Source organism: Micropterus dolomieu, linkage group LG05 (assembly GCF_021292245.1).
Source record: "Micropterus dolomieu isolate WLL.071019.BEF.003 ecotype Adirondacks linkage group LG05, ASM2129224v1, whole genome shotgun sequence".
Taxonomy (NCBI): Eukaryota; Metazoa; Chordata; class Actinopteri; order Centrarchiformes; family Centrarchidae; genus Micropterus; species Micropterus dolomieu.
Genome location: NC_060154.1, coordinates 31,078,281 through 31,088,210, shown reverse-complemented (window position 1 = coordinate 31,088,210; position 9,930 = coordinate 31,078,281). Strand labels below are relative to the sequence as shown.

Genomic DNA, 9,930 nt, shown 5'->3' with positions numbered 1-9,930 from the left:
CAATAATGGGATGAGGTTGCATACAGAGGGAGAGAAAGTAGAGGAGAGAGGAGCTCAGTGCATCATAGGAAATCCCCCGGCAGTCTAGGCCTATAGCAGCATAACTAAGGGATGGTTCAGGACTAACCTGAGCCAGCCCTAACTATAAGCTTTATCAAAGAGGAAAGTCTTAAGCCTACTCTTAAATGTGGAGATGGTGTCTGCCTCCTGAACCCAAACTGGAACCTGGTTCCACAGGAGAGGAGCTTGATAGCTGAACGCTCTGGCTCCTAGTCTACTTTTGGAGACTCTAGGAACCACAAGTAACCCTGCATTCTGGGAGCGCAGTGCTCTGGTGGGGTAGTAAGGTACTATGAGCTCTTTAAGATAAGATGGTGCCTGACCATTAAGAGCTTTGTAGGTAAGAAGAATGATTTTAAATTCTATTCTGGATTTTACTGGAAGCCAATGCAGAGAAGCTGAAACAGGAGAAATGTGATCTCTTTTCCTGGTTCCTGTCAGAACACGTGCTACAGCATTCTGGAACAGCTGAAGAGCCTTAATGGACTTTTGCAAGCAGCCTGATAATAAAGAATTGCAGTAATTTAGCCTAGAAGCAACAAATGCATGGACTAGTTTTTCTGTATCATTTTTAGACAGGATATTCCTTCCAGGATTTTTGCAATATTACATAGGTGAAAAAAGGCGGTCCTTGAAATTTGCTTAATGTGAGACTTAAACGACATGTCCTGATCAAAGATAACTCCAAGATTCCTCACAGTGGTGCTGGAGGCCAGGGCGATGCCATCCAGGGAAACTATATCTTTAGATAATGCATCACGGAGGTGCTTAGGCCCCAGAACAATAACTTCAGTTTTATCTGAGTTTAACATTAGAAAATTACGGTTCATCCAGGTTTTAACATCCTGAAGGCATCTGGCTTGATCGATAGATATTACTGAGTATCATCTGCATAACAATGAAAGTTTATGGAATATTTCCTGATAATATTGCCTAAAGGAATATATAAAGTAAAGAGGATTGGTCCGAGGACAGATCCTTGTGGAACTCTATGACTAACTTTGGCGTGCATGGAGGACTCATCGTTAACATGTACAAAATGAAATAATGATAAATAGGACTTAAACCAGCTTAGAGCGGTTCCTTTAATGCCAATGAAATGTTCCAGTCTCTGCAATAGGATCTGATGGTCCATGGTATCAAATGCAGCACTAAGATCGAATAAAACCAGTACAGAGACAAGTCCTTTGTCTGATGCAATTAGGAGGTCATTAGTAATTTTCACCAGTGCTGACTCTGTGCTATGATGAGCTCTAAATCCTGACTGAAAATCCTGAAATAAACTATTGCTCTGTAGAAAGTCACACAGCTGTGTGGACCTTAGAGGGAAATGGAAGATTAGATATAGGTCTATAGTTGGCTACAACATCTGGATCAAGGTTGGGCTTTTTCAGAAGAGGTTTAATTGCAGCTACTTTAAAGTAATGTGGTACATAGCCTAAACAGATAATATTGTTAGTGATACATATACAAAAATGATGTTTTTGTACACCTGATCTGCCCGCAAGGATTCTACAGAGATAAACAGATACACAAAGAAATGCACTTAACATGCTTGATAGACCTCAAGGATACACATAAAGGGCCTCGAGCAAGAACATTTTTGTATATTTATCTCAACTTTTGCTTACTTTTATCGTGTAAAGTGCATAAACATAATGAATGCCTTCTTTGTGTAATTTGAGAATTCATGAGAATTGTATATTTGCATAATTAACAGAAGCACAGCCTGTGAAGGTCCAAACCGTGACAAGGAAAAACAAGGGATATGGACCCAAACACACAACACAGGCAGAGCAGATGTAGTTTATAGTGTTTAGGCAATAATCCAAAGTCAAGAAAACCAAAGTTAAATCCAAACATAGGCAGAAACTCAGATGTCTCTCTCAAAAAACACACGCACTGGAGACAAGCAGGGACGCTTGACAGAATACGAAGCCGAACCAACACCAGACAATGGAAAGACACAGACTTATACACAAGAGGGAGGTGATGAACACAGGTGAAACACAAACCAGGAACACAGAAAGCAAAGTTACACAAAACACAAGAGGGAGAATCCTTTCAAAATAAAACAGGAAACAGAACACAAACACAAAACCACCATAATACCAACACAAAACCCAGAAACATGACACAGTCATCTGTCTCTGCCAATATATCAGTATGCTGTCAATAGCCAATTTAAATGAATGATGATATTGTTAGGCCACATGAATAAATTAACTATATTATAATTCTAATTGAGTACACGATAATGTTAATATAATTAGTGTCATTTATGTAGAATTTTCAAACTCAAATATACTTAAAAGTAAGGAAATATACAATCCATTAGTGAAAAACTTAAGTTGAGATAACTGCAGACTAATTGCACATGACTCCTACACAGGTCTGGAGTTCTCCTAAATTGTGTTTGTGAGAGTAAATTGGTGAATGTAAGCAAGTTCTAAATCAGTCGTACAAGAAATCTGTTCGTACATGTGGTTCTTGCATGAGGCCCATAGTGTTTTGTGAGAAACACTGGATGTAAACATAACTTTTGTTTATTCACAATAAAGCCACACAGAGCATCTTTTAGTATAATGGCTGTTTCATTTAATGTTTTTTTTTTTTTTTTTTACAGGGACTTCAGTTATGAAAATAACTGCAACTGATGCTGATGAACCAGGACATGAGAACTCTCAGATCTCATATTCCATCATTGATCAGAATCCACCTCATAATATGTTTTACATTGATAATGATGGAACCATCTATACCAAAGATTCTGCCCTGGACAGAGAGGTACAGTATGAAGTACACCAACACATCAACAGGGCCAAAGCCACCGCAGAGAACTGAAATTCTGCACTCAGATCAATTAATGAGGATTAGCTGATCAATTACAGCTAATTCTCAGTAATGGTGTTGACAATTTGGTAACAACAGGGTCCTTTTTCCATTCTCGCACTCATGACATTTTTTTTATTCTACCAACACAACATGGTGACCTATACACACTATAAGCTGCTCAAAGTAAAATTTTACGTAACAATAGATCAAATTACTTTGTACTTTACTTTGTAAAGCGAAGTGTTGCTAAAAGCGATGAAATATGACCCAACGCTGGATCTCCCCTGTAGCTCTAGAGAGCTTTTTAGCTTCTTTCGGCTCATAGTTTTGGTTTCACTGCGCACTAATTGCCTAGCACCAACTCCGACAGTGACAAAGTTAGGAACTAGATTGTGACTTAAATTCACCAGGTGACTACAAACACAACTAATTATAACAAATAATTGCTAACATGTTCCATGTCGGCTGTGGTGTCCTGATCAAACATTTTTTGTTTGTGCTCATTGTCTACCATTTCCTGTTGCCAGAGGTACAGTGGGTTGTACAGTGGTACAGGACAGGTACAGTGAAGTTGCCAATATTCAAGCAGGCTCTCAAAATGAATGCTGTGGAAAATGTTCCCCAACTGAAAACCAACAGCAGTTCATGATTTCTTTCCCTTTATAGTATTTACCTAGACACTCACAATTCATTGACTATGAACCTATACTTTCTGGAAATTATGGCAAACAGGAGCATTGCTACTCTGACAAAGGTGCAACCATTCAGAAAACTTTATATAGTATAATTAATATTTTACCTCTCAGAATTCACACTTTTTTAAAGTCCCATCTCATAGCAATGTGTGAACAGTCTCTGTAAGTCATATATGATGTTTTCAAATTTCAGAAAGCAGATATGTACACTCTGACAGTGAGGGGTCAAGACCTAAATGGCAGACCAGGGGGAAACACTGGAACTGGCACTGTTACCATTAAAGTCCTTGATGTGAATGACAACCCACCCACCCTGGAAAAATCAGAGGTAGTTCTCACACTCTACTATATCAACATGTTATACTGAATTTTGGTGCAAGAAGAAATGGTTTCCATGAGGGTTTACAGAGTTGCATGGTTTCAGTGTTTCTTTTGAGGAAAAAAAGAATATTTGAAAATTTGCTCATATTACAGATCATGCATTAGTCAAAGAAATACACCAGTACTGCTGAAATTACCATTACATTCATCTTATAATGTGTTTTACTTAGTATGCGGGCAGCATTGAGGAGAACACACAGGGTGTGGAGGTGATGAGACTAAAAGCAAACGACCTGGACCTGAAAGGCACAGAAAACTGGGAAGCTGTGTTTGACATTGTGCAAGGCAACGAGGCAGGGTACTTCAGCGTCAAGACAGACCCCAACACCAACGAGGGCATCCTAATGCTTGACAAGGTACTGCTGAAGCAGCATTTCTGCAATTTTAATTGAGAAGAAATATAGCTTTTGTGGGGTAAATGTGGTAAATGCAGTGATCATGCTTCATACACAATGAATGAAAACAAGTAACTTGGCCACCATTAAAAGGAGTAGGTGTAGACATGACTAGAAAAAAGTAACAAATAGGTTTACGGTGGGATGTAATTCACTTTTGAGGTGCCTGCAGGACATAAAAAAGATAAGATAAGTCACAGGGTCGGTGTTTTACAAGAGGTAAGGGTGGATTTAACATGCCCCGTCAATCTGCTAAATATTTAAGGTGCATTGGAATGCAAAATCAGTACATTAATCAACTAACTGTCGTCATTCAGTGGCATGTATTGAACAAACATTGTCCAAATGCCCAGGAGGTTGAAGCAAGGTTAAGAGAGGTATCCCGCATGCCTTTCTTCCTAGCCACATCCTCCAGGTCGTACTGGGGGATCCCAGGCCAGACTGAGTATGTTGTCTCTTCAACACAACGGAGCAGCGTTTCTTTCTGGATGTTGGAGCTCCCCATCCTATTTGTTAGGGTGTAAAAAACACTTCCACTTTATATCTGTGATCTTCATTCAGTGGTTACCCAAAGCATAGGTAGTTGGAACATTCCACAGATCTATCAAGAGCTCTCCTTCAGCAAATCAAATTTCATTCACTAATTAACAATACTTTTCATTTAAGTAAAATTTTACTCAATTTTGTGAGCTTGTATTGACAAATGTTCTGGCAAATAACTGTGTTCTCTGTGTTTGTGTGTGCCATTTCACAGGCTGTTGATTATGAGGTTATGAAGAACCTTGAACTTGGACTAATTGTGAGGAACAAGGCTCTACTGTATGGTGGATCTGGGGTAAATGCTGGAGCTGGTGTAAGTTTTGGAGGGGGAGCAGGAGGAGCAGGGGGAGCAGGGGGAGGAGGAGCAGCAGGGGGAGCAGGGGGAGCAGGGGGAGGAGGAGCAGCAGGGGGAGCAGGGGGAGCAAGTGGTGCCAGCGGTGCGAGTGGTACTGGTGCGGGAGGTGGGTCTGGAGGATCATCATGGCAAAGTGGGACCACATATACAACCTATCCAATCAAAATTAATGTAACGAACCAGCCTGAGGGGCAACGTTTTCAGCCCAAAGTCAAAGTCATTCCTGTCTCAGAGGGAGGCAAGACTTTCAACATTAAAGATGTTATCGCCAGCTACCCTGCATTAGATGGAGACACTGGGAAACCAGCAGAGAAAGTCAGGTCAGTGCAAACACAAACAAATACACAAGAAAACTCTGCAGTTAAAACTACGATGTCAGCTTAACTGTCTACATTCAGTAATAATAATAACTGACTGACTATTTATTCCGCCTCTAGGTATGCCAAGGGCTTAGACCCTGACAACTGGTTTACCATCGACCCAAATACAGCTGAGATCAGACTGAACAAGATGCCTGACAGAGAATCTTCACTCGTGGTCAATGGGACATATTTTGCTCAAGTACTTTGCATTTCAGGAGGTACACTCTTCCACTATGTGTCTGCTCCAACTTCAGACATTTTGCATGACAGACTAGTTTTTTGCAGTGTGAAGTAGCTGTGGAAAGGAATGCCACATCATGCTTAAAAGTCTAAATTCTGACAATTTTTGCAAATCGAACAGCCTTGCCATTATTGGGGTTAAAATGTAAAGATGGAGTCTGAATATGGCTTTAGAAGAGAGGCCACATATTTATTAAAAATTTTGGGAGCAAAGATGAAAATTTGACTTAGTTTATGAGAGCCTTTGTGCAATTTTCAAAAAGTTAATTGGGTTAATAATTCGTCTTCTGGGAACCATAAACATCCACAGCAAATGTAGTGGAAATCCAGATGTCGGTTTGCAGGATCTTGTGTAACACCATCTAGCCACATTCACAGTAAGAGTGCTCAGGTTGCTAGCTAGCTATAACTAATGTCTGTACATTGGCTGTTTGCAGTGAGATAACACAGACTGCACAAACAGTCCAAGGGTCAAATTCACGTAAATAATAAATAAATCAAGGAGAAAAGTTGCTTAACCTTCTATCTGAGCATGTCATTAGGCCCACCACTAGCAGGACAAACATTTGTGTACACCTGTTCTCCACCAGCAGGGAAGGTGAAGCGTTTGAACTTGTATTATGTGTAGAATGGGGATATAATTATAAGAAATGCTGAATGATCTGTTCTTATTTCTGTTTTTCCAACTCAGACATGAGTAAAACAGCCACCGGCACCATAGCCATCCAGGTGGAAGATGCTAATGACCACTGCCCCACCCTGACCAGTCACATCCAGACAATGTGTACCACGGATACTTCTGTTATTGTGAACGCCAAAGATGAGGACGCATCTCCTAACGGACCTCCTTTTGACTTTGTCATCATCCCAAAGGGCACACAGGGCCAATGGAAGGTGGAGCATCTCAATGGTGAGGAGAAATCTGCCAACTATTTAAAAGTTATGATAGATAGATGTAAAACTAAATAAATACCCGTAGATAAAAAGTTAGAAATTCCTCGACATGAATTGGTGTCTGGCTTAGATTTTTATGTTTTTTTTAGCTTTTGCCAAAGTGAACATTGTTCAAATTCTACAGGAGTTGCTTTAAGGGTCTGACCTTAAAACTAGCACATGTTTTGACCATGACTCTTGCATCTCAGACCAGTGGACAACCGGAATGGAACCTTTTTTTAAAACTAGAGTGTTGAAAAGGAAATTTATCCTTGAGTGTTTGATCCAGAATACTAATAACTTTAGAGTAAAGCATATTGACTTACTACACTCTTCATATGTTTGTCTTGTTGCGGGAAGACACTGCAGCTATCCTGAGAGCCCAGGAGTCCATGTGGCCTGGTGTCTATGAGGTGGAATTGGCAGTAAGCGACATGCAGGGACAGGTCTGTCCAGAACCACAGAAAGTGAAGGTCCAAGTTTGTACCTGTGAGGATGGAGTGGTGTGTGGAAAACAAGGCCTCAATGGTCAGGCCAGCAAAGAAGCAGTGTTAGGACCTGCAGGCATTGGACTGCTATTACTGGGCCTGCTGCTCTTACTACGTAAGTATGATGTGACGCTGTGAAATAATACTGTGGGACTTTCTTTAAGATATATATCATCATATATATGCATATATCATCACAAAACACCTTAAATATGATGTGTAGCATAATTCTTTGTTCTATTTTTATGTTGACATACTTTACAAATTAATTTTTTTTTTTTGTTGAGTGGTTTGATGCCGTCGTCCTCTCATACTACAACCAGGAAGTTAAAAACTCGGGTCATGTGACAATTTTCACTAAACATGTGACACTGCGCATAGTTCATTGAGACCCTTTATTATTTCAATATTTGCTGGAAATACATTGATACGTTGTTCAATCACATTTTTAGAGCCTTATGACTGAAATTATTTTTAAGGTCACTACTGATGGTATTAATTAAGACTAGAGCAGACTAGCTGATATCAGCTCATGACTGATGTATGAGTATATGTATGATGCATATGATGTATACATATGTTGGTTTATACCTCAATAAGGCCTGCAAAGTTGGCAAAAAAACTGTGTATTTATGTAGGATTCCATGATGAAGCTGATTAAGAAAATACATTGTCAGGTCCTTTTTAAATGCTTCAACAGTCACAAGGAAGCAGTAGCTGCGATGGGAAAATAAATCAGATCACAGTCTCTAACAACTCCAGTTTTCATTAAGGTAAATTCTGAGAGCTCTTTGCTTTAAGAGCTGATTGTGGGTCTGGCCAGCAGGGGGTAGTAGCTAAAACCTGACAACACACTCAAGAGTCGAAGTGCAACATGCAACTTCCACCAAAACGGTTATAGAAAAACTTGCCGTTAATAAAGAACTACATGGTTGCCTGTTACAAGAGAAGACCTAACCACATTGTATTGAACCAGGTAAACTAAACCTGTCTCCACATCACACTTTGGGAGCACTACGTTTTCTAAAACTTGATTGTTGTTGTGTTTTAAAGTCATTCCTCTGTTGATGCTCTTCTGCCAATGTGGGGAGGCTGCTGGTCTGCCAGGGGGCTTTAGTGAGATGCCTTTCGACACCAAATCACACCTTATGAACTACCACACTGAGGGCCAGGGAGAGAACACGGTAAGACATTTAAAACATATTTATCTTTCAAACACATGACCTTCTCTGTTGAGGACAGGAACATAGCCATACATGCTAGTTGCTTGCTATTGAGATGCTGTATGAAGTGATACTTGACATTTGGATCATTGGCCTGTGATAGGAGGTGCCGCTACTGACCATGCAAACACAACTGGATGGAGATACGGTCTCTATGGGTATGATGGCTAAAAAATCTTCAGCAATGGGGCCCATGGCAGGTTTGGATTTCCAGAAATCCGTCACTTCCATGGATAGGATGAACAGGGCTGCCTATCAGGACAGTTTTGGAAGTGGCCACAGAGAAGGGACATGGGGGACGATGAACCAGCAGAGCGGCAGCGGTTTCTGCTCTGAGTTTGACGGCAGACAACGCAAACAATCAGGAGTAGGTGGAGGAGTTCATGATGGCATGGCTTTGCCAGACCACTTCCTGGGACAGTACTACACTCAGGTGAGGGATCATTTACATATTTCTACTCTTTCCTTTCTGTAACCCTTTGTAGGCTTTTGTCATCCTGGGCATAATTTTGATGGTTTTCAGATGTTGGGAAAACAAATCAAACTAGATAAAAGAGGTGCAATTTGTAAATGTCGTTGCTTTAACAGTTCAAAGAAAGTAGCTATCCTGAAAGCAAAGGATAGGTTTGGTCTTTACTCTTAAGAGGCCTTTAAGCTTTAATACAAAGATCCCACAATAAACTCAGAAAGAATATCTGCCAATATGCCGCATTCGCTCATTCATACTGAAAAAACATTTCTGACATAATCCCACAACCATGTGTGCTTTCACATAGTGATCCAGTTTCCTGGAACCAGTGGTGTAGAAAAAAGCTGTTATGTGTAATACAACACCGGCAAGCCGGCTGTGGCTTTTCACTTTGCTCAGAGGCGGATCAAATCGGACCCCCCTTTCTGGCTCCATACCTTTCCTACAGCACAGCGAGCCAGCTTAACTGACTGTGTGTTCTAACTAAACTTCGAACACTTTAAAGAACATGTTCTTGGGCACCACTATTGTCAGGCAGGGCTTAGTTTGTGTTATGTGCATATACACATGCCTCTGGTGTTTCTCCTTACAAATCATTTAGATTTGTGAATTTTTTAATTCGGATGAGACTAATACATTCATTGAAAGTTTAATTAAAACCGTTTGCACCCTGAATGCTACAAGATGATTGTGATCAGCTAACAACATAGGTAACCTGATGGTTTCTTTCTTTTTTTTCCAAAAGAAGATGACCAGTGGAAACGAGAGCCTTGGTGTGAAGGATGGTCTTTTGGTTTACGATTACGAGGGCCAGGCCTCCCCTGCTGGCTCAGTGGGCTGCTGCAGCCTCCTGGAGTCTGACAACGACCTGCAGTTCCTCGATGACCTCGGGCCAAAGTTCAAGACCCTGGCTGAAGTGTGCGGAGGCAAGAAGATCGCAACTGAAGTCAAACC

The 9,930-nt window shown here is 40.6% G+C and overlaps 1 protein-coding gene across 5 annotated transcripts in view; it reads left to right on the top strand.

Annotated features, from left to right (window-relative positions):
• Positions 1-9,930, top strand: part of dsg2.1 (desmoglein 2, tandem duplicate 1) — a 28,598-nt gene that overhangs the window by 16,726 nt on the left and 1,942 nt on the right. The gene's annotated exons all lie outside the window — the stretch shown is intronic.